Raw genomic sequence first — 6,214 nt, 5'->3', positions numbered from 1 at the left:
TACAAGCCTTTATGACTTGTATTGCGCTATCACCCGAAGGCAACTGTAGGAAGTGGGAGCTGTGGTGAGCAACACCTGGCACAAGCACGTAGGAAAGCATGATGCTCCCCTTGCAAGCCTTGCAGGCCGTGTGAGCGCAAGCTGCAACCTGTGGCTTAGCGAGTTTTGCCCCATTCCACCCACCTCTGCTTTCTTTTTGTAGATCCAAACCACTGTCACATGTTCCAAGGATATTTTTCCAGCTAAACCAGCAAAATACTTGTCAAACTGAGGGAGCTGCCAGCAATCTGCCTGATGCTGCCAACAAGCAGTTAAGTATACATATGTCAGGTGATGCTGAATCAAATCCTTTTTATCTTTTCATCATCGCGTCTGCCCCAGTGTTTTCATATGGTTGCTCTATCAACCTGTTCCATTATGTCCCTATCTAACCTTACTGAGTCCTGTAGCAGCTCATTCCCTTTCTGTGTTTATCACTGAGGTCAACGGAATATGTTCTTTTTTATCACATGTTCTGGGTGAAGTTATTTATTCACTACTCGTGGAAACTTGGAACTTGAATTCAAAAGATTCAAAGTTGTTCCAGCTTTCTTACAACTTTTACTGACTTCTATCAAGTCCCGTTGAGCTCGGCGGTGCTGCTTGGCAAGTAAATCAGGATTTGCTGCCTAGGTGGAGAACATGGGCTGTGCAGCCCCGGGGCAATCCCCCCAGGTTTGTGAGCCACAGCTCCCTATGAATCAGCCTCTTTACTCATGCTTTTTAAAATATATATATATATAATAACAGTTTGCCCAAGTGGATAGGCTCCTGAATAGGCCTTGCTCTTTCCTCCCTTAGGTGGCACCTCACAGACCACCATGCTCTTCCCCGCTCCATGGTAGAGCTCCTGCTAGTGCCGAGCCAACTGCTTGGGCATTAAAAACAGTGGTACTTTAGCCCAGCTAAAGCGCCTCACCAAAAGAGCAAGAGTGAAATGGGTAATTTAGAGTATGTCCCTGTGGGATTTTGTTTTGCCATGTGGCTAGAGATGGCATTGTGAGGCCTGAGGTCTTGATGTTGAACTCATGGGGCTTAGCTTCTCTTTAAACCATTGAGAGGAATAACCCCAAATGTTGTTGATTCACATATTTTAAGATCAAAGGGATTATTATAATCATATTATATTGCCTCCTGCATATCGTATAATTTCATCCAGTACTTCTTGCAAGAAGTACAAAATGTTTCAGTGAAACATATGTATTGGACAGAAAAAATAAGTGCTGTTTAAAACTCAAATGATAAAGGGATTATCTCCAGCAAGCTCTTTCAATGGATAATACTGAAAATCCACTCTTTGAAAATCCCCTACTTGAAAGTTTGAATTTGTGTGGTTTCACTCTCCTGACTTTCCATTTTCTTAGGCTTTTGAGTACAAATTAGGAAGATCTTTATTACCAGAAATCAAATCACTCTTTGTAGTTACTTAAGCCGTGAACGAGTCACACTACTTTCTGTTGAGAAACAGAATAGACGGAAACACTTTACTGAATTGTGGCTGTAGAAGTATTTGATGTCGGTTCAAAACGCAGCTCTTCACAACAAGAAAACGTAGGAAGGCAAAAGGTGATGCCAAACACAAGATCAAAACAAAGTTTTCAGTGTAGACTCTTCTACCCTTTCATAAAGAGCATAACACACTGCATGACATGGTAAGTGCATCAGCAGGGTGTAGACATTTACCTGAAGTAGGTCGGATCCATTGTAAAGGTCAGGTTTAGTGTTAGGAATAGTAACAGAACCACCAAAACATATTTGACTAACTGAATAAAAACATAGTATTATTCCTCTTGGTTCCTAAATTGCCCGTGTGTAATCTTCCCCTCAGATCTAACCTAATGGACATTAATGTCAAAGGGAATCTGCCAGGGACACCCGGATCTTCGAAATAAGCCTTGTAATGTCATGCTAAATTAGGTCCGCTTGTTTTTCATTCGAGGACATTGGCTTTATTTGTTTTGTGAATGCTGTCTTTTCTGTAAAGACCCGAAAAATAGTAATAGTCTAATGAATCAAATGGAATAAAACAAAGTGGTCTTAATGTGAACAGCAAGTAGAAAATGAATTCTAGTATTCTACAAATGGAAAGAAAAGGATGCAGAAGATACTAGAGTACACAGACTATTAAGATAATGTGAATAGTATATTCATTTTTATTGGAAAGACATGGAAAAAATGTGTTTCAGCAAAGCGACATTTCTGTTGTGGACTTTTAGTCTTACACTGAGTTACACAAAATGTCTACAGGCATTATCAAACGCCTAAGAGAGAGGTCAGAGGAAACTATGGAATCCAGGAAAGCATGAAATCACTATGAAATTTCAAAAGAGCCAAAAAAAGGGCCACAGCTGCCCTGAGGAGGGCACAGCTGCCCCGAGGAGGGCACAGCTCCGTTAGCCCCAAGCGTGCAACGCAGCACTGCACTGCTGGGGAGAAGAGCCACATGGACCATCTTTGGTTGGATTCTCAGTGCACATTAACGTTTAACAGACTAACGGTGTGTCGGGCAACGGCAAGGCCTTCAAACAAAGACAGCATTTCATGTCTGTTCAGTGTTTGTGTCAAGTGAAGTACAATTGGGCCTGTTTTTGTGCTACTTCGTTTTCTGTACCGCGGTCCTCAAATTAGGGAGACAACGTGAGATTTGACCTATTTGCGGGTTTCCCGACAGTGACTATGATCGGGTGAATAAGGAAGTATGAGTTATTCTCACTATTAGGCCCTGACTCTGAGACAACTATTCACTGTTCCTGATAAAGTGCATTAAATAGAACCTGCAGCTGTTCAATCTGGTGCTGTGCTCCTCTAAGCTAGGCAAAGGTGGGTGCATCTACAGTGGGATGGTTTCACTATGAGGAATGAACAGTATGTGCAAGGGGTGCCATTAAGTCAGGACGTGCAGGGCTGCCTTTCGTGCCATTGCTAACTACGTGTCCCCGCACGTCGCCCAGCAGCAGCATCTGAACTGATGATTTATGGGCTCCATACACCTGGAGTGCCGAGGCTGCACCATGGCCATGGCGCTGATGGGAAGCCACCCTTTGATCAATATGTATAACTACTTGACGGAGAATGTAGGGAGGATGGGGCCAAACTCTTCTTGGTGGTGGTCAGTGACAGGACAAGGGGTAATGGGTACAAGTTGAAACACAGCCCTGGCACAGGCTGCCCAGAAAGGTTCTGGAGTCTCCTTCTCTGGAGATCTTCCAAACCTGCCTGGATGCCACCCTGTGCCATGTGCTCTAGGTGTCCCTGCTGGATGATCTCTAGAGGTCCCTGCCAACCTCAACCATTCTGTGATTCTGTGATTCTTTGTGCTTGTCCCCATCCTACTATGGCTTGATAGTGATGAAATGGAGGAATGATGCTCTGTGCTCTTCCATGACTCGTGTAACTCATTCTTGCACATATTTGCACTCGCACCTCATGGGAAGTAACCAGGCTGCAGCAGCAGGCTAAGGCTGAGGCAGATGAGGTGGCAGAGATGTGCAGAGAAGGTGGCCTAAAAGCACCGTGCTACCGCAGCTGCTGTGAAGTGTGAAATACCTACAAACATAGGGCACTTTCCAGAAAAATAAAAAGACTTTGGCCATTTATCCTGTCCTAGTTCTATTTCATGTCATTGCATGCCACCTACCTTCAACTTGCCGTCCACAAGGTGGATTTGGTGCCTTTCAATTTCTAGCCTCAATTTCCTTTTCTGTTGACATGAGCAGAGGAACAGCTGCTGCATTTCACTGGTGTGCAACTGAAATAATCTATTTCCTTCCCCTCCTTCAGAAATGCATTTTGGAACTTGCAAAGCTAATAGTGTCTGCTTTGAAAGCCTTGAACAAAAGGCACTACTAGAGCTACGCAAAGAACTACTGTTAGTATTAATGAATTGCTTCAGCCAAGAAGGAAAAGCAGGTTTCCTCTTTGGAACAGCAAACAAACCACAGTAGTATTTACTGAGCACTTTAAAGATGACGGTGGCTACATAAACACTAAGAATTATTAAGGTTTCTTTGTGAAAAGGTCAGCTGCGTGGTGAGAAACGCGATTGCAGCTTCCAAGCCCCCTGGCAGACAGAATGAGCACCTTTTGGTTACGCAGGATTGTAAGCCAGAAACCACCCTCTCTTCAGAGACTCCGAGGTGAAAGAAATGCCCCCAACAAGAAGGCTTCCGTTCCTAAAAAATCCCAACTAGGCTGAATATTTATTTACTGCTCACCTGGCAAGCCTGGCTACTAAAGACCTTCTAATGTTTATCCTCCTGCTTTACAACTGCGGGGGGCTGTTCTTCTGCAGAGTGTAGTCGTTTCTAGCTGTTGATCTGAAGAAACTCTAGGGAGTGAGACCAGAGCTGGGGCAGGGCTGCCTGGAGGCCCAAGCAGCTTTCTCCAGGTTTCAGCCACTGGGGACTCCTAATGAACCCAACTTCTCCAGCACTGCTCGATAAAGAGTTGAGAGCCCTGTCCTGTAAAATGCTGCACAACTTACGCTTCCCATAGCATTCCCCCAGCTCTTGGAATTTCTGTATGCTCTGTAGTTTGAGGAATTAAACCTACATACCTCGGATGCAGATTTACCTCTCATTATCTTGGTTCTCTGGTTCTGTGCCACCTTCCCTGCAAGCTTCAGTTAGGCACAACATTATTTTAATTTAAAATAAAAGCAACAGCATGAATTGCCTTTAACAAACAGATTTTCTTCTGGTGTACCTTTATATTGTCATTGGAAAAGTTTCCCTTTCTAATGCTGAACAGACATTGAATAGCAATTGTAGCTTGCAAACGAAGGCAGGTCCACTTTTCATCAGAACCATAATTTCTTACCTAACTTATCCACAGAAAGAATAACTTTATGATCTGCCAATAGATATGGCTAATTTGCACTTAAGTAAACTACATTAACTTAAGCTAGCTCACTTTTTTTTTTTGATTCACTAAAGCAAAAGCGCTACAATTCAGCTGAACCCTAGACAGTTTCTTTTTTTTTAACGGGGAACACTTTAGGTTCCCTGACAGACAATCTTCTCTGTCCTGAATTTTTAAGCAACTTCTCAATAACTTGCCACAGCTTGAAGGCAGGTGAAATGTCTGGATCCGGGTACTTAACTGACATCATACCCAAATGCACTGAAGAATAATCTCTAATGTGTGTGTGGTTAACAAGACTTGCTATATATTTCTATTGCAGAAACTACTGGGATAAAACCCTGGTGGAGTGTTTTAGAGCAACATGGTTAAAATATAGCTCCTTACAAAACAGTAATGATTTGCACTGCCTTTCCAACACAGGTACTAGCAACAACCATGTCTATTTTAGGCATCTCAACCACTAAAAAGGCCAGAGGTGCTATTAAGAGTTAATTTTCCATGCCTACATTAATCAAGGGGCCTCTTCTGGAGTGTGGCTATATGTCATGCTCTCACCAGCTGTCAAAGCACGGGTACACTGCGCCCTTCTCCCTCATCCCCACCAAGAGGCCTCAGGGACAAGTGCATTGCATAGTAGCTGTGGGTGCTGAACCTCAGTGCCACGTAGACGTGTGTGGAGAGCGCACATCAGAGACTCGCCTAGCATCTGTGCTGCTGTGCCTGGCAGCTAAGCTTCCGAATAGTGGTGCCAGTGAACGATATGCCCTGGCTGTCTGCTCAGTGCTCGGTCATCCCCGGGCGCTAGGAGCACGTGTACGGACGCCGCAGCATTGGGGACACGTCCCACATCACTACGTACGTGTTGCAGACCGCTACCAACCGCCCCGCTCTCTCTTGCTGCACCGCGTGACAGATCCAGGGGCCACGCCAAGGAGACAACAACATTGACATAGCTTGTTAGGCAGCTTCGGGCATCATTCATAACGTTTTGAATCATTTTATGGATATCCATGTAGGAAGCAGGGCAGTTCCTGCAGTGTTGTCATTGGTGGGATGTCAGTCACCTCCAGCCCCATGTAGAACTTGGGGGTATGGAGAAATCAACAGTCCTGGCAGCTCCTGTGAAGCAAGAGCAGCACCGCGGGGCTGCTCTGGGACCGAACAAATCCATCCAGTCGCGCAGTCCGGGGTGCCCCTCGGCACGCGCTTGGGCACGGCGCAGGCACCAGGAGCTAAGTGAGTGGCGGGATCTGGGGGCGCCGGCGCGGCTGCCGTTGGGATACAGCTTCCAGGGCAGATCCTGCGCTCTTTG

The sequence above is a fragment of the Tinamus guttatus genome, unplaced genomic scaffold, assembly GCF_059628265.1.
Source record: "Tinamus guttatus ecotype Peru unplaced genomic scaffold, ASM5962826v1 Tinamus_guttatus_pri_ptg000249l, whole genome shotgun sequence".
Taxonomy (NCBI): domain Eukaryota; kingdom Metazoa; phylum Chordata; class Aves; order Tinamiformes; family Tinamidae; genus Tinamus; species Tinamus guttatus.
This window is presented reverse-complemented; position numbering follows the sequence as displayed.